The sequence below is a fragment of the Leiobunum rupestre genome, chromosome 2 (assembly GCF_980474605.1).
Source record: "Leiobunum rupestre chromosome 2, qqLeiRupe1.1.hap1, whole genome shotgun sequence".
NCBI classification, from domain to species: domain Eukaryota; kingdom Metazoa; phylum Arthropoda; class Arachnida; order Opiliones; family Sclerosomatidae; genus Leiobunum; species Leiobunum rupestre.
In genome coordinates, this window is record NC_143385.1 from 237,298 (window position 1) to 260,801 (window position 23,504).

Here is a 23,504-nt window from a genome sequence, read left to right on the forward strand (position 1 = left end):
AATTTTAAATATAAAAACTGATCTGTGGAAATGTTATTCCTGTCCAAAGATTTTGACAACTATGGACAAGGATGCTTGTGATAAATGTGGGAAGCCTTTACCAATACTAACGTAAACAAAAAAAAATTTCGGTCTTTTAAATTTTCACCAATTTTATTATACAAATAAATTAAAGAAAAATTAGTAGAATAGATATCAAATATTTATTTACCAAATAATACTACTGTATTAATTTGTCATTTACTTAACTTATAATCACAATATATTTCGATACTTTCACCTTGAGTTAACAAACTTTACCTTCCTTTTAGCAGTAAAAGACAACATAAATTGAAACTTTTAGAAAGCTCGCGAGTTTTGATAATAATAGAGCTAGAAATATCAACTTCGATTTTTTGCCCTCTTTTGACCCCAAATAGATTCGAGCATTTAGTCGCGAGTCATTATTTGACCACTGTAACATTCCCTTCAATATTTTATAATATTTAATACTTAGTTACTGTATACTGTACAGGGACGTGATTCTACGCTTGTCGTTTCGTGTTAAAGAAAGAAAATTTTCGTTAGCTCCAGGCGCGTAGGAACGTTTTGATTTTAGGGGGGTGGGTACATAAAGGCTAAGAACGCCCCTTCTATTACAATTTCGCGCCCCTTTCCAATTTCAAGGGGGGTATATTGTACCCCTGTACCATCCCCGTTCCTACGCCACTGGTTAGCTCCATAGCACTTATATAAGCTAACAAAAATTTATTATCGTTCAGTCGCTATACGATAAGAGTAGAATCACGCCCCTGCTGCTTCAATTAGTGTTAATAGTGATATCAATAAAACGTTAAACCTTTAGTTTAGAGATATTTTAAAGAATCCAAAAGGATATTTAATCAAGATTAAAGATATTTATAATTTAAGAATGTCTTTAATTTAGGTTTTATATTGGAACCAGATATTAAACGGCTATTTTTAATAATAGACCCACCAGATATTTAAGTTTTAAAACCAAACCAGATATAAATCGCAATTATTCAAATCAAAAGTAGCATAATATATGACATAAAACTGCTCAGATCAGTCTTTCTTTTACAATATGTGTCCAGGGAGGTTCCAGACACGTGGTTGTCCAGTGGCATGCCAAAAGTTTATCAAAACTCTGCCAGGGGGCGATAGATTATTTCCCCAACCCCCAAAAATGCCGGTAAGAAACACTGGCCACAAAACGCCATAAACCATTTATTACAAAGAAAATACGAAAAAAAATTCAAGGCCGTGCAAAGGAGGGACAGCGAAGGCAATAGGCGTTTAAATAAACGATCATCCATCGCCGATTATAGAGTTTGTGCTGCTGCGACTGGACATATAACTGGTTTGTCTATGGTTTCTCTTTACTGCCAAAGCTAAGAATTTTCTATGCATAGATCTGGCAGCATTTTTCAACAGGGGGGCAAGACAGTCAGAGAGGGGTTTATTTAAACGCCTATATCCTCCCGCTGCCCGGCCGAAAAAGGCCCACCAGGGACCGTTTAGGGGGTGAAAGTCATGATAACGTGGGAAAATATTTTCAGGGCTCCAGGGAGGGGTTGCAAATCTAAGGAGCCCGCGAGTAAATTTTGCCCCGGGCCCCAGGATACCTCTGCACGGTCCTGAATATTATGTTATTTGGGTTTAAAAAAAGAACTTCGTAAGCATGTCACAGGCGAATTTTCTTGAGACTGCAAATAAGCTGACATAACCGGGATAACCCACAAAAATTTCTATTAATCATAAAAATGGTGGATACTTGTTTATATATGGATATTCTTCAGTGACAGTGGCGTAGCAGGGTCGCAGGGCCCGCAATGCGGGTGACCCCATTCAAAACGAGAGCCATACTTTACAACAATACAAAAAAATTTATAACGTTATTATAATTGTCAGTCATTGAAACTACAAAATAGCTCTTGCTGGTTAACACACATCGAAAACGACGGAAAGTAATCATTTAGTTATGTATTTAGCTTCTAGAGTTTTTTATGCCAAATTAAATATATAGCCTACTTTGCTACAAGAGAAGTCTAATATACATCTTTATAAAAATTCTTAGTTTTCTCCTAAAAGATCAATTCGAAAAAAGGACCCATGGATTCAAGATGCTAGCCGGCCGAACTCTGAAGCTACGCCACTGTTGGTTCACAGCTATAAAACAATTTAATATGCAAACTTTTTGTTCGGATAATTTTCGGTTATGGATTGTAACCCTTCAGGTTCACCTTCTCCTCAGACATACCTATTTTTTTTTATTTCCTTTTGTTACTAGTGGTATTAACTTACGCTGCATAATTTCTGATATATAAAAATCCCCGCCTTCTAGAAAATTACTGGTTTTGACCATCTTGTTACAATATTTATGTTAAAAGCCCCCTTTTTTATAGTAATGGTTAATTAATCAATACGCTCGATACATCAAAAGAACGGAAATCGTCACCCCCAACCGATAAAAATTATCCCAAATTGACTAAATTAATTTACAATTAACATTAAACTTAAAATTAAATAACTTCGGAACGATCTGTTGGAATTAAGTGAAATTTATACGGATCATAGCAAATGATCTACCCTCGCCCTTAAACATAAAATTAAGTTGATCATTAAATAGTATATGTCAAATAAATTATAAACTAAATCCCCGCCTTCCACAAGGCTAATATTTAATCCGTCGCCAAGGTGGTGCTAATTAAAAGCTTTCCTCTTCGTGGCTCAGTATTTCCCAACATACGTAGACTTGCTGGCGCGGACGCGTAAAAGACCTTCAACAATGACGAGGTGCGCTCGGGCAAGGTCTACTTTAACTACTTAATACCCTCAGCGGACCGCGACTCCATGGAGATATTTCCGAGTGGCTATTCTCCGTTCAGGCTTCCAGGTAACCCTAAAGAGACCAGAGAAGCGAGTTTGGCCTACTCCAAGATAGAAACCGATACCCCCGCTTATATCCGTTGTCAAGGGCCGAATTTCAACCCCGGATGTTTTCTTCAAAAACAAAAGTAATGGAAAGACCTCTGAAACCCCCGCAACCACGTGAAGTCACCAATTATTTTTATTTGAACTCCGCCCCATATCCGTTAAACAAAACCGAGGAACAAGACCGAAAAAAGACATTGCGAACCGGAATGAAAAAGGAACAAGACGAATAAGCTACCCGGAAGTCCAGCGGGACCCATGATGTACCGCCGCTAGAAGTCCGGAAAGAAAGGGACCCAGATCACCCTCGCCTCACCGGACCAGGCCCTCGCAATTCCATGGCGATAAACCAAATTGCCCATGAAAACCAATCAGCTGATTCCATCCAAAGCCATCCGACATCAAAGATCCTTTCCAACGCCTAGCCGGAAACTCCAGAATCAAAACACTTGACGTATCTACATTCCCGCCAACGCCCCCGTCTTGAAGTTCGACGTAGAAATCCGGACGTCCTTGCCGTAATCCGGTCCATGTCTTGCCGTAATCCGTGTCCCGTGCCGTAATCGAATCGAACTGTCAAATCCCACGCCCGCGAAACCAAAACCACGTGTGTGAGCATCTTGCGCAATCCGGACCCAAATCGTACCGTAACGAAGTGCTACAACGTCCCCGAGAAAATCAAACTTGACGAGCCGAAAATAACCAGTGATGAGTACAATTTTCCGTTCCTTCCCTTCCCCCGTAGATACCTAGGGTCAGAATCTGTAGTAGCCAGTAAGACTGGAAGAATTCCCAAAATACAAAGAAGCAAAAAAGGGTTTTTCCCTCGCCATGGTCCGAAGAGGATAAAATCAGGCCCGAGTTTGAGAGCTCATTTTATCCGTAGATTATCCCTTAGGAGGTCCCACTATTTTCATGGTCGTTCCGAATAGTTTTCTGTCCCATATATATGTATAAATCTTTTTCGTAGTGTGGTGTATTTCTTTTTGTTATATAAATCTTAATTGTAGTGAAGTTAATTGTAGCATTTTGTAAGGTTTTTTAAGGAATTCGTCATAGATTTTATGGACGGAAATATTCCTAACCCTTGCTCATAGATTTTAATTCACCAAGGCGGGGGGAAGATGGCGACAAAATGCGAGTCGTGGCCTTATCGTGGAGTGAATTAAATCTGAGAGAGGGGGGTTACATACAGGGAAAGGAAAAAAAATAAAAAAAGAGGGGGAGATTCGAATTCAGAATGGAAACCCTTTGTCGTTAATCAATCACAAAATCTTTATTTAACACTCAAATTTATAAATAACACTAAAATACAAAAACAATGAACAAAATTGCGGGGGGAACTGAGGGGATAATCTTACTTCGCTTCTAGTGATGGTTAGGCCATCTCTACTATGGTTCTTTTAGCTTTTTCCAATATAAGAGGGGAATTTAAACACTAAAAATATACACTCTTTGACCTTAAATTTGTTAATGAAACTATCTCTTACTATTTTCTATGGGATCAGTTCCGGTATCCCTACTCTCAGGCATCTTGGTTTCAAAGGATGGAGGGGGCAGAAACAAATATACACTTACACTAAATAATAATAAACACTACAATTAAATACTACAATTAAAGATTCTACAATTAAACAATGACAATAATTAACTCAAAATAATAACAACGGCGAGGGTACAACGCGAACGGAAAAAGTAATCTGAACTGTATAAATACAAGAAGCAGAATGAACTCCCAACCTCGAGGGGACCTGTCTTAAATCCTTTTCTCGGACAATAGCGAGGGATTAAGCTTTCTTTTCTAAAACTTTTTCTCTACTTTTCACTGGCTACTTCGTATTTCGACCCTGGGTACTCTACAAGGGGGGGGGGGGTTTTATGATGGAAATTCTACTCATCACTTGGTTTCGGTGTCCTCCGCTACGTTGTCGTCTCTCCGTTTACGGGTTTTCTCTTTCCTCGGTTTACGTAAGATGCCCGACACACGCACTTCACAGAACGGGACGTCTTTGGGGGCTGCTTGTTTACGCGTTTCTTTATTCACACTTTTCTTTAATTCTCTTTATTTACTCGTCTACGGTTTGGCGGCCGGATTGCGGGTTTCTTCCTATATTCTTTTACTTCACAAGCTGACGGGGGCGTAGGTACTTCGGGTTTCGGTCTGAAATGTCCGGCTAGGCTAGGGAATCGGTCTCGGTCATCTGGCTGTCTTCTCTCGGAATGGCTAGATATTGGGTGATCAACAGGTGATTCGAGGGTGTTGAGGGCATTACGCTTCTCAGACCCATTACTGCTTGGCTTATGTTCTTCCGATCGGAATGTTCTGGCTGTGGGTCATCTAGGCAATCAGTGAGGGTTGTTCCGATCATGTGGTTTGCATTGAGGGTTAATTAATATTTAAGCGCGACTTCATCGCACATTATTTTATATTTATTTCGACATGGTTCTTCTCTTGCCCGAGAAGCAGAGTTCTATCCAGTTCTGTCAAGGTCTGCCAAAGCTCTCTCAACTTCTCTCCAGGTCTGCCTAAAGCAGAGTTCTATCCGTTCTGTACCATTCTCTCAAGCTCTCTCAACTTCTCTCAACTTCTCTTTTTGGGGCCCTGTCTCTTGGTTTTGTTCGGATTATTGGGGGGCGGGGTTGAAACAAAAAGCAACTGGTGACCTCCCATTTTACCTAGGTCATTGGTGTATTTAAGACTCGTGTCTAGTCATGCGGTGGTGACGTTGTCCGATTTACGAAAGTTCGCTTGGGATTGCGGGGGGGAAATGCCAGAGAGTCTCGAGGTTCCCGATTTTCTGTCTCCAAGCGGAAACGTCCGGGCGCCCTCTTGACCCTATGGCGGCAACCTTGGAAAACGTCCGCTTTTCTTGGGATCTTGCTACCTGATAGTTAATATGAAGCTTGTGGACTTGAAATGACTTCATGGGATCGCTGTAAGCTGAGGGAGCTTTACTGGTTTAGTTCGGAAAGTTTTAGGGAAATCTGGGCTGGGAAAGTTTGCTGAATGTATTGCACCATGGTCTTGTGACCGAGATAAAAACACTTTAATTAGCGAGGGATTAATTTTAGCGTTGCCGAAGGCAGGGATTTAGTTTATAATTTATATTGAGAGAATAGTTTAATTAATTATCTTAATTTTATATTTTATCGTGGGGTTTGATCGAGTTCTATAAGGCTTATAAACAATAATTAATTTTTATGTATGGTTCAAAAGTTATTTAAGTTTTTAGTTTATCATTAAATTAAATTTATATTTAACACGGGGATTAGTTTCATTAAATAGAGCTCGGAATTCTAAGATATTTGACGTATGGGGCTTTACGAATACTTAACAAAAACTGTAAATTTAGAGGGTCAAGAGTGCGGGGAAAACGTAATAACAAAAGTAAATAAAACACAGAAAAAGTAAAAAAAAAATAAGTATACGGGGGAAAATGAACCTGAAGGGTTACATATCCCTCCCCTTCGTTAGTGTCCGTCTCGGACAATGCAAAAGTTCAATTATACAGTAAGTAAGGTGTCGCTAGTATCTTAAAACCTTTTAGGGGTACGACATTAAAAATATGTATATATACACGACACCAATTGTCAGATGAAAGAAGCACGACACTTGAATTGTTAGATGAAAAAAAAACACTTGAGATATAAAAAAAAACACTCGATTGTTGGATGACCGCAAAAAAAACCAAACACTATAACTCAATAATATATATATAAAGAAAATACTGCATAGAAAAAAAAATAATCTGATGGTCGTTACCATAGTTTGTGGGTACCCGGTGTAAAATGTTAAATCAAATTAACATTATTTGGGGGTAATTCCACTACTTGCTTAGGGATGGTAGTAGTGGAGTCAAAATATCCATGTAATTGCGGGGGCGAAGGCGGACGATTGGGGCATTCGCGGGCAAAATGTCCCGTCTGAGAACAATGGAAACAACGGTTTTCGTAAGGAGGTTGCGGGGGCGGGGGTGCTATGGGGGTAGGAATGATTTCCTGTCTATAATTATTGGGCTGATAGGATCTTTGGGTCCGGCAAACGCTCGCGGTATGGCCAGACCTTTTACAAAGGTGGCAATAGCTAGACCAGGGGTGAGCGGGAGCTTGTACCGGAGGACTATTGTTCTTCTGGAAAACACCTATTACCGGCTTTAATTGGGTGACAACATGCAACAATTCGTCGACCGATGAAAATTTCTTAAGATGGAGCAGGGCGGCAAACTCTGGTAACATGCCGGCTTTCATTTGGCGTAAGACGGTGGTTTCGCTAGGTCTACATAACAGGCGGGCATAAAACACTTTTAATCGGCGAATATAGGCCTCGGGCTCCTCATTAAGTTCCTGTTTACATGTTTGAATTTGATCCCATATCCGGTCCTCATAATCAACCCCAAGATATGCTAATTTAAATTGGTTAACGAAGCTATCCCAATCTTGAATTGTTCCTGAATTATCGCGAAACCAATCACTAGCTTGGTCTTCGAGGGTCAATGGTATAAGGGGCAACATCTCGTTTAAATCAATTTCGGAGGCGCGGGCATATTCCTTTAATTGGAAAATGAAATTGAGGGGGTTCGCTTTGTCATCGCCTCTAAATCGGGCTTTTATGGGGGGAATCTTAGGTCCACGGCGAAAAGACATATTCTGTGACCGGAAATGACCAAGGTTATGAGGGGTCTCTTGACTTGTCCCCGGATTTTGGGGCGGTACCTTAACGGGATTTTGATAGAGGCGCGAAAGAGAGGGATCGTTCTCGTTTACTGTAACAGAATTTTGGGGTGGCCCTTGAATTCCACTAATGGGGGTCGAGGTGTTTTGCGGCGCTAAATTTCTGGTTATCGCGCCTGATATAACTGCATCGACGGTCCCTATCCTTTCCGACAAGGCCCTCATTGCATCGGCTTGGCCTCTAGCGGCGTCTACCTGGTCTCTCATCAATTCACCCTGTACCTGGATAGCTCTTAATATTAAATCAGTCGCCGGAATATCGGCTGGGGGCGGGGGTGATCTATCGAGCATCGTGCGGGCTAGATTTTGTATTGCGGCCACTTGCTCACCAACTAGGTTACTTTGGACTTGGACCGCTTGGAGGAGCAAGGTAGTCGCTGGATTATCTGGTGGAGGGGAAGGTGGGGACCTATCAAGTAGGGCACGGGTCATCTCTTGCATCATCTGACCTTGCGCCTGAATCATCTGCATGATCAAATTGTTCTCCGGGTTAATCTGAGGCGTGGGAGGAGATCTATACATCAATTTTCTACTCAGGATTATTACCCCTCTTCCTGCATATATAAATGGTCTAATTATCCTAGCCTTATTTTGGTATACGAAGGTAAGGAAAAAAAAACAAAAGCGCTCCTAGCATTAAAAGGTCTCTCGCGGGATATCCCATGACAATATCGATAAATCTGAGAGACTCCATATCGCGTTCTTTAAAGAGATTTTATCGAGGAGGGTATTATACGCTTCTGGCAACACACTACGGATGCTAATACTTATAAATACACTCTTGGGGGAAAAACAGTGAAAAAAAAGGAGATATCGTGATCAACCGACTGACAAATGTCCCTTTATTCTGAATCCTGCCGACTGCGCCATTATGTAAGGTTTTTTAAGGAATTCGTCATAGATTTTATGGACGGAAATATTCCTAACCCTTGCTCATAGATTTTAATTCACCAAGGCGGGGGGAAGATGGCGACAAAATGCGAGTCGTGGCCTTATCGTGGAGTGAATTAAATCTGAGAGAGGGGGGTTACATACAGGGAAAGGAAAAAAAATAAAAAAAGAGGGGGAGATTCGAATTCAGAATGGAAACCCTTTGTCGTTAATCAATCACAAAATCTTTATTTAACACTCAAATTTATAAATAACACTAAAATACAAAAACAATGAACAAAATTGCGGGGGGAACTGAGGGGATAATCTTACTTCGCTTCTAGTGATGGTTAGGCCATCTCTACTATGGTTCTTTTAGCTTTTTCCAATATAAGAGGGGAATTTAAACACTAAAAATATACACTCTTTGACCTTAAATTTGTTAATGAAACTATCTCTTACTATTTTCTATGGGATCAGTTCCGGTATCCCTACTCTCAGGCATCTTGGTTTCAAAGGATGGAGGGGGCAGAAACAAATATACACTTACACTAAATAATAATAAACACTACAATTAAATACTACAATTAAAGATTCTACAATTAAACAATGACAATAATTAACTCAAAATAATAACAACGGCGAGGGTACAACGCGAACGGAAAAAGTAATCTGAACTGTATAAATACAAGAAGCAGAATGAACTCCCAACCTCGAGGGGACCTGTCTTAAATCCTTTTCTCGGACAATAGCGAGGGATTAAGCTTTCTTTTCTAAAACTTTTTCTCTACTTTTCACTGGCTACTTCGTATTTCGACCCTGGGTACTCTACAAGGGGGGGGGGGGTTTTATGATGGAAATTCTACTCATCACTTGGTTTCGGTGTCCTCCGCTACGTTGTCGTCTCTCCGTTTACGGGTTTTCTCTTTCCTCGGTTTACGTAAGATGCCCGACACACGCACTTCACAGAACGGGACGTCTTTGGGGGCTGCTTGTTTACGCGTTTCTTTATTCACACTTTTCTTTAATTCTCTTTATTTACTCGTCTACGGTTTGGCGGCCGGATTGCGGGTTTCTTCCTATATTCTTTTACTTCACAAGCTGACGGGGGCGTAGGTACTTCGGGTTTCGGTCTGAAATGTCCGGCTAGGCTAGGGAATCGGTCTCGGTCATCTGGCTGTCTTCTCTCGGAATGGCTAGATATTGGGTGATCAACAGGTGATTCGAGGGTGTTGAGGGCATTACGCTTCTCAGACCCATTACTGCTTGGCTTATGTTCTTCCGATCGGAATGTTCTGGCTGTGGGTCATCTAGGCAATCAGTGAGGGTTGTTCCGATCATGTGGTTTGCATTGAGGGTTAATTAATATTTAAGCGCGACTTCATCGCACATTATTTTATATTTATTTCGACATGGTTCTTCTCTTGCCCGAGAAGCAGAGTTCTATCCAGTTCTGTCAAGGTCTGCCAAAGCTCTCTCAACTTCTCTCCAGGTCTGCCTAAAGCAGAGTTCTATCCGTTCTGTACCATTCTCTCAAGCTCTCTCAACTTCTCTCAACTTCTCTTTTTGGGGCCCTGTCTCTTGGTTTTGTTCGGATTATTGGGGGGCGGGGTTGAAACAAAAAGCAACTGGTGACCTCCCATTTTACCTAGGTCATTGGTGTATTTAAGACTCGTGTCTAGTCATGCGGTGGTGACGTTGTCCGATTTACGAAAGTTCGCTTGGGATTGCGGGGGGGAAATGCCAGAGAGTCTCGAGGTTCCCGATTTTCTGTCTCCAAGCGGAAACGTCCGGGCGCCCTCTTGACCCTATGGCGGCAACCTTGGAAAACGTCCGCTTTTCTTGGGATCTTGCTACCTGATAGTTAATATGAAGCTTGTGGACTTGAAATGACTTCATGGGATCGCTGTAAGCTGAGGGAGCTTTACTGGTTTAGTTCGGAAAGTTTTAGGGAAATCTGGGCTGGGAAAGTTTGCTGAATGTATTGCACCATGGTCTTGTGACCGAGATAAAAACACTTTAATTAGCGAGGGATTAATTTTAGCGTTGCCGAAGGCAGGGATTTAGTTTATAATTTATATTGAGAGAATAGTTTAATTAATTATCTTAATTTTATATTTTATCGTGGGGTTTGATCGAGTTCTATAAGGCTTATAAACAATAATTAATTTTTATGTATGGTTCAAAAGTTATTTAAGTTTTTAGTTTATCATTAAATTAAATTTATATTTAACACGGGGATTAGTTTCATTAAATAGAGCTCGGAATTCTAAGATATTTGACGTATGGGGCTTTACGAATACTTAACAAAAACTGTAAATTTAGAGGGTCAAGAGTGCGGGGAAAACGTAATAACAAAAGTAAATAAAACACAGAAAAAGTAAAAAAAAAATAAGTATACGGGGGAAAATGAACCTGAAGGGTTACAATTTTTAATTGTAGTTTTATTTAAGAATAGTGTATTTAGTATTTTCATTTCCCTCGCCTAAACAAACCGATGGCTTTCGCCCGAGAAATTGGGACTGATCCCATAAATAATTGTGAGTAATCGAAATATTTAATGTTAAAAATTGTGGTCAGAGCATTTGAATGTCCCGCGCTAATGACAGGAAATCAGAATTAGATTTCCATTTCCCTTTCATTGATTATTTTGTGTTCCGTAGAGTGTATAATATTAACCCACGCCCTAATTTATTGTATTGCATTTTAATTCCCGCGCTATAATATCCTTACAGTCTGATATTTGTTCATTGTATGTATATATATTTTAATACGTAAATAAAGATTTTTGGAATTTAATCGCAGGCAAAGTGTTACCAGACTGAAATCCGAACCTCCCTCTTTTTTCCCCCTTCCCTTATTTTATAATCATTCTCTCGCTCCGATATCTTTCACCCCACCAAAGGCCACGACTTGCAATTACCATCATCTTCCCTTAGCCTTGGAGAAAGTATCGTTGAGATCGTTAATTGGTTAAACATAAACGAAAACGAGAAGAAGAGGTTATAGGATATAAAACCAACTGATAATTTTTATTCAAAATAAGAACCATTAGAGAACAATAACTACATAAAACAGTTACTCACCGTTTTTGGGAGCCATCGTTAATTATTAGGATGAGCCCGAAAATTTCCTACTAAAACTTTATATGGAACATATTAGCACAGAAAAATTCAGCGAAGACATCGCGGACATCGCGGACAGCGATCGCGAAAACCGCTCCAGGAACACGAAGATCACCGTATGAGGACCACGTGCAATACCCGTAAACCGACTAGATTTCAAGCGGCGGTGGCGTTAGGAAATAAATATTTGGCGGTGGCGCTGCGATTTATAGAAATTTTTTCCAATTCATATCTTGGCGTTTACGCGAACGTCTGCAGATTTGTAGACGTTTGCGTAAACGCCTAGAAATTGGTTTGAGCAAACTGTTTAATCGGCGAACATTTTTCTGCAGCGGCGACGCCATTGGTGATAATTTAACACTCCCCTCTAGCTTTAAACACCAATAGGCACAGTTGTTAGTTTCCTTTAACCATAAGTAACATAATATGAATAAGTATAACCAAAGTTCTGACCTCAAAAGAGCAGTTCTCACACTTTCACCAGCTTCTATAACGGGAGACTTTGAAAGATAATTCGGGACCTCCACTCCTTTTTTGCTCCAGGGTCTCCACACTTTTAATCTGACCCTGCAAATGAAATAACTCTTGGAATGTCAAAGGTTCTACTGGCACGATGTTAAAAAAGGCGGAGTTAAGACGACGTAGACGTTACACGAATTTCGAATTCATTAGCTCGAGGCAGTGGCGCATCCAGGGGGGGGGCATAGCAACCAATAGGTGATGCAGGGTTGCCACGCGTCAGGGTAAACATGGAAAACAGGGAAAAGTCAGGAAATTGAAAAAAAGGAGAAGCAGTAACGGCTCTAAGGTTTTACACAGGTGGGCTAATTAATTTGTGGCCATAAGAACTTGAGTAACCCCTTGTAATTTTGTGGTAGCTGTGCACTATGTTTTATAAACCCGTGTTTGTGGCTAAAACTCTAAAAATAAAAAATTATATTTAAAAAATTAGTTTTTTTTTTGCAAAATTTTAAATTTTGTACGCGGCCGGGAAACAACAGGAACAGAAAACTTTGTACACCAGATTTCAGATTTCACGTGATTTCACTTTTGATTTAACGTTATGGAAGCTACTGATTTGACCTGATTTCAAAAGTGGTTAAACCCTCGTCATGTGGTAATTTCCGGACGAATTCTTCTTTAAACGGAATATAACCTCAGGTTTTTTGGTGTGAAAGACCAACACTTCGTTCATTTCCCACTCCCTCCTATGGCTTCAGATATTTTTGGCGCTGGTTAGTGATTACCCGCCAAAATTGTTAACATAAGAAACATAAAAAACCTTAAAAAAGACTTGAGCTTATATTCCCTTTAAGACTATAACGGAAAAAGTCACGATTTGAAAAATATGAATTAAAACGCTTCATCCAAATCGACGAATAAATCACGCGATTTTATAAAATAATAAAACGGTCTAACATAACCGAGTCGGAAAGGGTTTGATGAGAATTTCGAGGGGGGGACGAAGGAACAAACGCAAAATAAGAGATAAATAAACATGAATAGGCCCGACTGACGAAAAAACGTCTACCCGCGAAAAAAAAATCTCCCAGCCAGGTTGAACGCGGCCGGGAAACTACAGGAACAGAAAACTCTACAAACGCCCAACCTCGCTAAATATTTTTCATATAAACACGCCAGAAAACTTAGCTAAATTGAAAATTTGACGGGTTTCTTGGTTTTGACGGTCATCGCTTTACATCTTTTTCACTCGCTTTATAACGCGTCACCCTCGAACCCAGAATCAAGACTTTGCCCTCTGGTTGTTTCGGGCCGGAGCTTTTGAAGTGTAGATTTCTACCTATCGCTTATATTCGGCTCTTTATTCTACAGAAAATTTTCCACAAATCATTTTAGCCTACATTGAAATTTCGCCTATAGTAAATATTATTTATCGAAATAATTAGTTCGGTAGGTTAAAATATTAACAAGACGTGGCGCTAGATAAAAAAAGGAAGGCTCTGTGAAATTTGGATGGTTTCAAAAGTGTTGTGTTTAAAGGGACTTTCACAAGACTCCTCTGGTCAATTTAAAATACTTCATTCGGTCGCTTGTCGTTGTGAAGTAGAAATAACTACCGAATGACTGTTTTTAAATCGAGTAGGTCGCTCTTCAATGTCCCTTTTAATGACAACAGAACTTTGTGGGAGACCAACGGCTTTGCAATTTAAATTCTAACAGCCGCAAATGTATTACTTCTAAGGGTGATTTTTGAAATTCTTCAGTCCAATTTTCCCCATTTTTCTTAAAAATTTATGATAACTTAGCAATATAAAAAGCCGATTATGTAAATTAGCGTTGAAGTATACGTAACATAATAACTGTTGAGTAACGATGTCGACTAATGAAACTGTGTCGCCGGGGATTTGGGCAATTGGAGAATCTGAAACCGGAAATCCGTTGAGAAAATTTTGACTTAATGTCATTATATACGCGCCAAAGCGCGTTTAGGTTTCAAATAGGACCACAATTTCCTTCAGAAACAAAAAATAATGATTTAAATGCGTTTCGATTCAATTAACAAATAGCTGCTAGTTCTTAGGATGTAGTGATTTATACGGTCATTGTCGAGACAGACTATCAATTATTAATTTAGCGGTGGGATAATACTGAGGGCCCTACTTACAGTGATAGCATATGTAACATAGTTACTCATAAGTATGCCACTAGCTCTATTTCTTAACTAACGGTTTGTTTCCCAGATATTGCGTCATCCGTTCTCTACGTAATATTTGACGTCATATTTGATGTAATATTTGACGTCATCGAATCTCAAATGCCGATTATGCCATCGCTCAATTAGCTCTACGTCTGATAAATCGACGGCCATTATTTTACTAAACAACCTGTTTGAACAACCAAGGCTTAGGAGCTAAAATGAGATACAATATAGTGTTCGGTGCTGTTAATGCAATGAATTTGCAAATTAATGAAGTTTTCGGAGACTCACGTTCTAAAATAAATTTGCATTGTCAAATACAAGAAGCAGTATTATTGGAAAAAATAATTGAAATTCCGGTTGAACTTTTCTGGGGCATCTACAAGGTTGGAGTCTTTGCAGATTCTTTTGAGCCTAGGCCTAACTCTTCTAGGCTCGGTATGGGTTTTAACAACGCTGGTGGAATATCCCACTTCGACTACTTGTTCCATTTTGGAAAGTGATCACTGAACCGTATTGGTCATTTTCCCAACCTTTTATTTTTCTTAACTACTCATTTTTTTAATTCATCCGCACAAACCGAGCGAGTTTATAAATTTCAATAAAGTTACATTGGGCTGACTAAAATTCCGACACAGAAAATTCCTTCTCAATTTAGAGGTTTTCCATTGGCTGAAATAAATATTTTAGTAGCCAAAAGTGTGACTTCCAAAATTACAAGGATGAATAAAAAGGTTAAAATCTAACGTAGTCCACCTTTTTACTGGTTTGTGGTGAAGATTTTTCAATGGAATAAAGATAGAGTGGCATACTTAGGAGAAATTAGCTTACATATGGTGATAGTAAATCAAATTTATTTTGTGCAATGCTTAATTTGGATTAATTAAGTTCTTCGTAATTTTGTTTACATTTGATAACCATTTTTTTAAATATTAATAGTTTCATTTAACCATAAGTAACATACGATAAGTAACGTGAACGTTATTACGTTAATAGATGTAAGTTTATGATAGTGTGCCGCTGAAGTGGCCACGTCATCGGAGCGTTCAAAAGTGGCGTAGCTACGGGGAAGCAGATTCCGCAATGCGGGCGAGCCCATGGGCCTAGGGAACCCATTTGAATTTATGTCCATAGTTTACATAGATTTCTAAACGGTAAATGGGTAAGGGCCCTAGGAGTCTAGTTGCTGGCGGGCCCAAAATCTGAAGCTACGCCACTGGCATTCAAAACTGAAATTCTTTAAAAAATTATTATATTTATACGAGAACATTTATTGGTCGCATAAATTTGGGTTAACGTTGAACGAAAAAAGTATAGAATGCAGTGGCGTAACTATAGGAATTTGGGCCCGGGGTTAAACTTGAAAAAAAAAGGGCCCTCAATCAACACATTTTTAAGCTGAGCATTTCCATGAATTTAAAAAATAAATAAACACTTTCAAGAATAGCAGAAAACACGAAGTAAATAAATGTGTGGTGCTTGTGTGGATGAAAATAAACATATGATGAACTGTAGGGCTATGTTAAAACAAAACCTCCCCCCCCTTTTATTTTTACTATTTTTCTTTTATAAATTTGATTTGTGAATCTAGATATATATATATATAACGGACCAACAGCGCCCAAAATTATCTCCCGTGAACTCGGAATGACAACTGCAACTACTATTATTGTTCGTTAATAAAACCAGTCGCGGCGAATATTAATTTGTAGACATCCTTTTGTAACATTTTACTTTTTTCTTTTTGTAAATAAAGTTTGTATTAATTGTATCTCACATTCGTCATTACGCGTTGTTACATCAACCGAATTCAGTTAGAGATAGACCTTTAGATTTTTTCAGTTCAAAACATTCCCCTTAGTTATCACAGGCTACGTGTTATGGGATACGAATAAAAGACGATTGTCTTTATGTATTTATATTTAGAAGAAATTACTTTCTAACACTATAGATTTTTGGGTCCCTAATTTTGGGGGGCCCAGGGAAACGTGTCTGCCAAACCCGGTGGTATTTACGCAACTGATAAAGTGTGGCTCGTAAAATGATGGAATTCGAAATGACGTTTTGGCGCGCGAATCTACCGCTACATGTGTAAAGAAAACCGACTTATTTGGATTCGATTTGGGGGGGGGAGGCGATGGAAACAAAATAAAATGGTACCTAAAACCATCGTTTCATGGAGGGGGACACGGTCGGAGCTTCCTCCGCCGCCTTGGTTACGGCGCTGCTTATTTGCATGATATTTCCTTCACAAAATGTAGCCATCGTTTTAAAGGCCGATTACATTATTGGTCAGTGTACTCCGTCTCTTTACCGGAAGTCGGCTGTCTGTAAAGCACGCGTGCCATGAAGGCAGCCAAATTCCCGTGAAAAGACAGAGTAAACCGTAAAAGAACATAGTCGGCCTTCAAAGTGTCACACTTTCCTTTGAATTTATCCTGTTTATACTCCAGAACGTGACTGTTCGTATTGGTTATCACGTGGTAATTTCGGGGCGAATTCTTCTTGAAGACTATAACGGAAAAAGTCACTATTTGAAATAATGAATTAAAACGCTTCATCCCAAAACAACGAATAAAATACGCGATTTTATAAAATATTAAAACGGTCTAACATAAACTAGTCGGAAAAGGTTTGATGAGAATTTCGAGGGGGGGGGGACAATGGAACAAACACAAAATAGGTGATAATTAACATCAATAGGTCCGACTGACGAAAAAACGTCTACCCGCGGCGAAAAAATCTCCCAGCCAGGTTGAACGCAGCCGGGAAACAAAAGGAACATAAAACTCTACAAACGCCCAATCTCGCTTAATATTTTCCATATAAACAAGCCAGAAAACTTAGCTAAATTGAAAATTTGACGGGTTTCTTGGTTTTGACGGTCATCACTTTACATCCCTTTCACTCGCTGTATAACGCGTCACCCTCGAACCCAGAATCAAGACTTTGCCCTTTGGTTGTTTCGGGCCGAAGCTTTTGAAGTGTAGATTTTTACCTATCACCTATATTCGGCTCTCTATTCTACAGAAACATTTCCACAATTCATTTTAGCCTACATTGAAATTTCGCCCGCAGTAAATATATTATTTATCGACATAGTTCGGTAGCTTAAAATATGAAAAAGTAACATTCCACTCTAAAAAAAATTTAATTGCGCATCTCTACTAATGCATGTTTTATGGCTATAGCATGTAGTGGTACTTTTACCAAGGATTCTATACTTTCGCGCCGGGAAGAAAACGCGCGACTGCTCAGTAGCTCCTTCCAAATATTACCGACCCAAGGTCAAATATCTCTATTCGTGAAGGCGCCAAAGCCCATATCGCGTTAGGGGAAATAAAAGCGGTAAAAGTTACGTCACTCTTTTGTAAAACTCCACGCTCTTCCCGCCAGGCCATTTAAACAGGGGAACCTAGTAACTTCCTATCCTTCTAAAATATAGAATCCTTGCTTTTACCCGAAAAAAAGCCGTTAATAGACAGATTAAGCCAACACAAACGTCTGCAACGTTCTAGAGATTGGTCGACGTTCGCGTAAACACCTAGAAATGGGTTTGCAGAATTTGTCTATTATTTTAACTTTTAGATTTTTAGTTTGTACCTTAAAAATTCGTGTGACTTCCAAAGTTACATATTAATTGTACGCGGTACTATAATTGTAAATAAATTAGTGTACATTCGCGAAGGTTTGCTTATTAATTTAAAATATATTTAAAAATATGTAATAATAGAAACCAGTGGCGCACCCAGAAATATTTTCTGGGGGGTGGGGGTGACAACTTCGACGTCCACCCGTTAGTCGGAAAACTGCTTTGTAAATTAATTTCTTCTCTCTGAAGGGGGCCCGGGCCCCTTGCACCCCTGGGTGCGAAGATGATATTTTATTGATTTAACTAAATAAATCAATATATTTATGTCAATATCAAAAATGGTGGGCTTTAATACAGGTGGTTAATTTTCAAACCGTAGTTACACTCATACTATTTTGAGTGTATGAAGCAGAGGCGTAGGAACCGGGAGGGGCAGAGGGTGGTCAATGCCCCTACCTAGAAATTTTTTGGGAAATTTTCAAAAGGCTCAAATTATCATTTTAAAAGCATATACAGTTAATAGAACCTCACTGTGAAGCTACACCCCATTAAAAATTCAAAACCATTATCCAGACCACTTTTCGTTTCTCTTTGCCCCCTCCAACTTCTAGAACGTTCCTACGCCCCTGGTATGAAGACCCCTAAGTTTGAAATTATTGTTATTTTAGCGTTAAGCTAGTCACTGTTCAAACCAACAACACGAAACCACATGGTGGGAAAACTGATCAATCCGTACAAATCAGTTGATGTATGCCACCGGAAACAGCTTCGTAGAGAGGGGGAAGGCACAAAGCGATTGGTTCTTTTTCTTTACCAGGTAGCGTCGATTATAACTTTGTTTCCTCACTAACTACACATATGAGGTTCTTAAATTTGATTTTCATATAGTGTGTGATATTAGTCTTTAATCGACGTTGTGAGTACCTTTCGAGAGTCTCGAACTAACTATACATATGAGGTCCTTAAGTTCGATTTCATATAGTGTGTGATATTAGTCTTTAATCGACGTTGTGAGTACCTTACGAGTGTCTAGAACGAACTATACATGTGAGGACCTTATGTTCGATTTTATATAGTGTGTGATATTAGTCTTTAATCGACGTTGTGAGTACCTTTCGAGTGTCTCGAACTAACTATGCATATGAGGTCCTTAAGCTCGATTTCATATAGTGTGTGATATTAGTCTTTAATCGACGTTGTGAGTACCTTTCGAGTGTCTCGAACTAACTATATATATGAGGTCCTTAAGTTTGATTTCATATAGTGTGTGATATTAGTCTTTAATCGACGTTGTGAGTACCTTTCGAGTGTCTCGAACTAACTATACATATGAGGTCCATAAGTTCGATTTCATATAGTGTGTGATATTAGTCTTTAATCGACGTAGTGAGTACCTTTCGAGTGTCTCGAACTAACTATACATATGAGGTCCTTAACTTCGATTTCATATAGTGTGTGATATTAGTCTTTAATCGACGTTGTGAGTACCTTTCGAGTGTCTCGAACTAACTATAAATATGAGGTCCTTAAGTTCGATTTCATATAGTGTGTGATATTAGTCTTTAATCGACGTTGTGAGTACCTTTCAAGTGTCTCGAACTAACTATACATATGAGGTCCTTAATTTCGATTTCATATAGTGTGTGATATTAGTCTTTAATCGACGTTGTGAATACTTTTCGAGTGTCTAGAACGAACTATACATATGAGGTCCTTAAGTTCGATTTCATATAGTGTGTGATATTAGTCTTTAATCGACGTTGTGAGTACCTTTCAAGTGTCTCGAACTAACTATACATATGAGGTCCTTAAGCTCGATTTCATATAGTGTGTGATATTTGTCTTTAATCGACGTTGTGAGTACCTTACGAGTGTCTCGAACTAACTTTACATATCAGGTCCTTAAGTTCGATTTCATATAGTGTGTGATATTAGTCTTTAATCGACGTTGTGAGTACCTTTCAAGTGTCTCGAACTAACTATACATATGAGATCCTTAATTTCGATTTCATATAGTGTGTGATATTAGTCTTTAATCGACGTTGTGAGTACCTTTCGAGTGTCTCGAACTAACTATACATATGAGGTCCTTAAGCTCGATTTCATATAGTGTGTGATATTTGTCTTTAATCGACGTTGTGAGTACCTTACGAGTGTCTCGAACTAACTTTACATATCAGGTCCTTAAGTTCGATTTCATATAGTGTGTGATATTAGTCTTTAATCGACGTTGTGAGTACCTTTCGAGTGTCTCGAACTAACTATACATATGAGGTCCTTAAGTTCGATTTCATATAGTGTGTGATATTAGTCTTTAATCGACGTTGTGAGTACCTTTCGAGTGTCTCGAACTAACTATACATATGAGGTCCATAAGTTCGATTTCATATAGTGTGTGATATTAGTCTTTAATCGACGTAGTGAGTACCTTTCGAGTGTCTCGAACTAACTATACGTATGAGGTCCTTAATTTCGATTTCATATAGTGTGTGATATAAGTCTTTAATCGACGTTGTGAGTACCTTTCGAGTGTCTCGAACTAACTATACATATGAGGTCCTTAATTTCGATTTCATATAGTCTGTGATATTAGTCTTTAATCGACGTTGTGAGTACCTTACGAGTGTCTAGAACGAACTATACATATGAGGTCCTACACTTAGATTTTCATATAGTGTGTGATATTAGTCTTTAATCGACGTTGTGAGTACCTTTCGAGTGTCTCGAACTAACTATTCATGTGAGGTCCTTAAGTTCGATTTCATATAGTGTGTGATATTAGTCTTTAATCGACGTTGTGAGTACCTTTCGAGTGTCTCGAGCTAACTATACATGTGAGGTCCTAAACTTTGATTCTCTAGTCGTATGTCAAACGACGTTGTGAGTACCTTACGAGGGCCTCGGACATAATTAAAATTAAGGTCGAACATAAAGATTAAGTTACTTTTTAAAAGGTGGCGTTCTCAAAATTAACCAACCGTGTGAGGACCCATTAAAAGCGAACATAATGCTTTCGTCAACTTAATACATGTATGCGGTATTTTCGCAAAGGCATATTTTTTAACATGGAATTAACTTATGGAGAATAATTAACATACAAAAGAATAGTCAATGTCACATCAATAATATTTATATACGTTGTGAGGACTCATTAAAAGTGTCTTTTACCGGATGTGACGTCATAATATTTATAAACCTTGTGAGGACTCATTTAAAGTGTCTTTTACCGGATGTGACGTCAAAGCAATTGAGTTACCTTGTGGGGACCCGATAATAATTAGTGTCTTTAACCGGAAGTGTCTTTTTCAGTTCCAGTAGGCCTCGTTTGGAGCGCCACTTATCGATCATGGTTAATCGAAGTGTGTCTAAAGAATGTTATTGGTGTTTAACTCTAAACACACAAATCTCTTTTTGACGTAGAAATGAGGACATTCGATTTTTATTGATAAATCTATTAAAATCAAATTAATTTTGTTTTTTCTTTTATGGAAAATCTTTGAAAATGAATATTATGTGTTTTGTACGTCAAAAGTTTTCAATTTAATTAAAATATTTAATTTTATAACAATTTATAAGGTTTGAATTGTGGGGACCATCATTTTTGTCCCCATAAGTGACATAAGTCCCAGTGCTGTACGGAAAAATCTGGTCGATGTCCCCACTTGTAATGTAGTGCTTACACACATACACATACACACACACACACACACACACACACACACGCACGCACGCACGCACGCACGCACACTATCAAACTGAAGTATACACTCTAGATTTCCCGTGGCCTGAATTTATTGTAACGTTATATCGATACTTATTATAATAATATACTTTTAATTTTTTGAGATAGTATGCTTATGTTAAAATAATTCACAGTTTAATACAGAGAGAGAGGGGGGGGGGATACACAGTCAATTTTTCATCATAATCAATTTATATTCTGAAGCTTTATTACCTTAATTATGCTATTAACATGAATTGGTGCCTCCCCTATCGAAGAACCTTACCTCAATTTAGTTTTTACAATCGGATACTTCACCTACTTCTTATTAAGACCACTAGCTATAATAATTCAAGATAATAGACTAAACTAGTCATTTAGCTAAATAAAGCAATTTGCTTTGAAAGCAAAATATAGGTAACCTAATGATTTATTTAATTCAAAACTAGATTTTAGGGCACCTATAAGCAAAAGAGATAAAGGGAGAATTAACATTCTTATTAATACTATTATATTAAGAGTATATTGCTATACTTAATATTAGTATAGATATTAAATTTAACGAATTAACAGATCTATACTTCCAGTAAAGACTATATAGTTATTCTTCATTTGACTTTTTACTATTTTATTTTTAAATCTCATAAAATAGTAAAAGGTCAAATGGGGGTATTTTAATAATTTTGTTAAATAATTATATCATCGATAAGTAAAGGGTCCATTCAAATTGCGCTGCCGCATGACAACACTGCTAAAGGTAGCCTTAAGTGAATTTCTAAAGTGGGTACTATCAAACTGAAGTATACAGTCTAGATTTCCCGTGGCCTGAATTTATTATAACGTTATATCGTTACTTATTATAATAATATACTTTTAATTTTTTGAGATAGTATGCTTATGTTTAAATAATTCACAGTTTAATACAGAGAGAGAGAGGGGGGGATACACAGTCAATTTTTCATCATATTCAATTTATATTCTGAAGCTTTATTACCTTAATTATGTTATTAACATGAATTGGTGCCTCCCCTATCGAAGAACCTTACCTCAATTTAGGACAAGTTTTTACAATCGGATACTTCACCTACTTCTTATTAAGACCACTAGCTATAATAATTCAAGATAATAGACTAAACTAGTCATTTAGCTAAATAAAGCAATTTGCTTTGAAAGCAAAATATAGGTAACCTAATGATTTATTTAATTCAAAACTAGATTTTAGGGCACCTATAAGCAAAAGAGATAAAGGGATAATTAACATTCTTATTAATACTATTACCTGACCTAAGCCCTATTTAAATTCTAAATTTAACTCAATCTATCTGACAAAGTAATTAAAAACTTATACTAAAACTCCGTATAAAAACCCAAAATATCCCAAAACCAAAGGCAAAATACCCCTTCAAGCTAACATTATTAACTTGTCATAACGGTAACGGGGGAAAGAACCCCGCACTCACAAAAAGAAAAATATAACCCCAAACAAGACTAAAAAAAGTCTATATTAAAAAACAAGTAACAACTTAACAAACTTATGAAAATAATATTTCCATATTCTGCAATAAAAATTAAAGCAAAACCCCCAGAGCCATACTCCACATTAAACCTTGAAACTAGTTCAGACTCACCCTCGGCAAAATCAAAGGGACTACGATTAGTCTCAGCAAGACAGGATAAAACCCATACCCCCAATAAAACTAGTAAAAGACCCAACTTTACTAAAGAAAAGCTCCAACTCTCCCCCAAATTAAAACTGCAACTCTCCCCCAAATTAAAACTCCCCACCAACTGGACAATACTCAATAAAATTAAAGCCAAACTTACCTCATAAGAAATAGTTTGAGCCACAGCCCGGTAACACCCGAACATTCT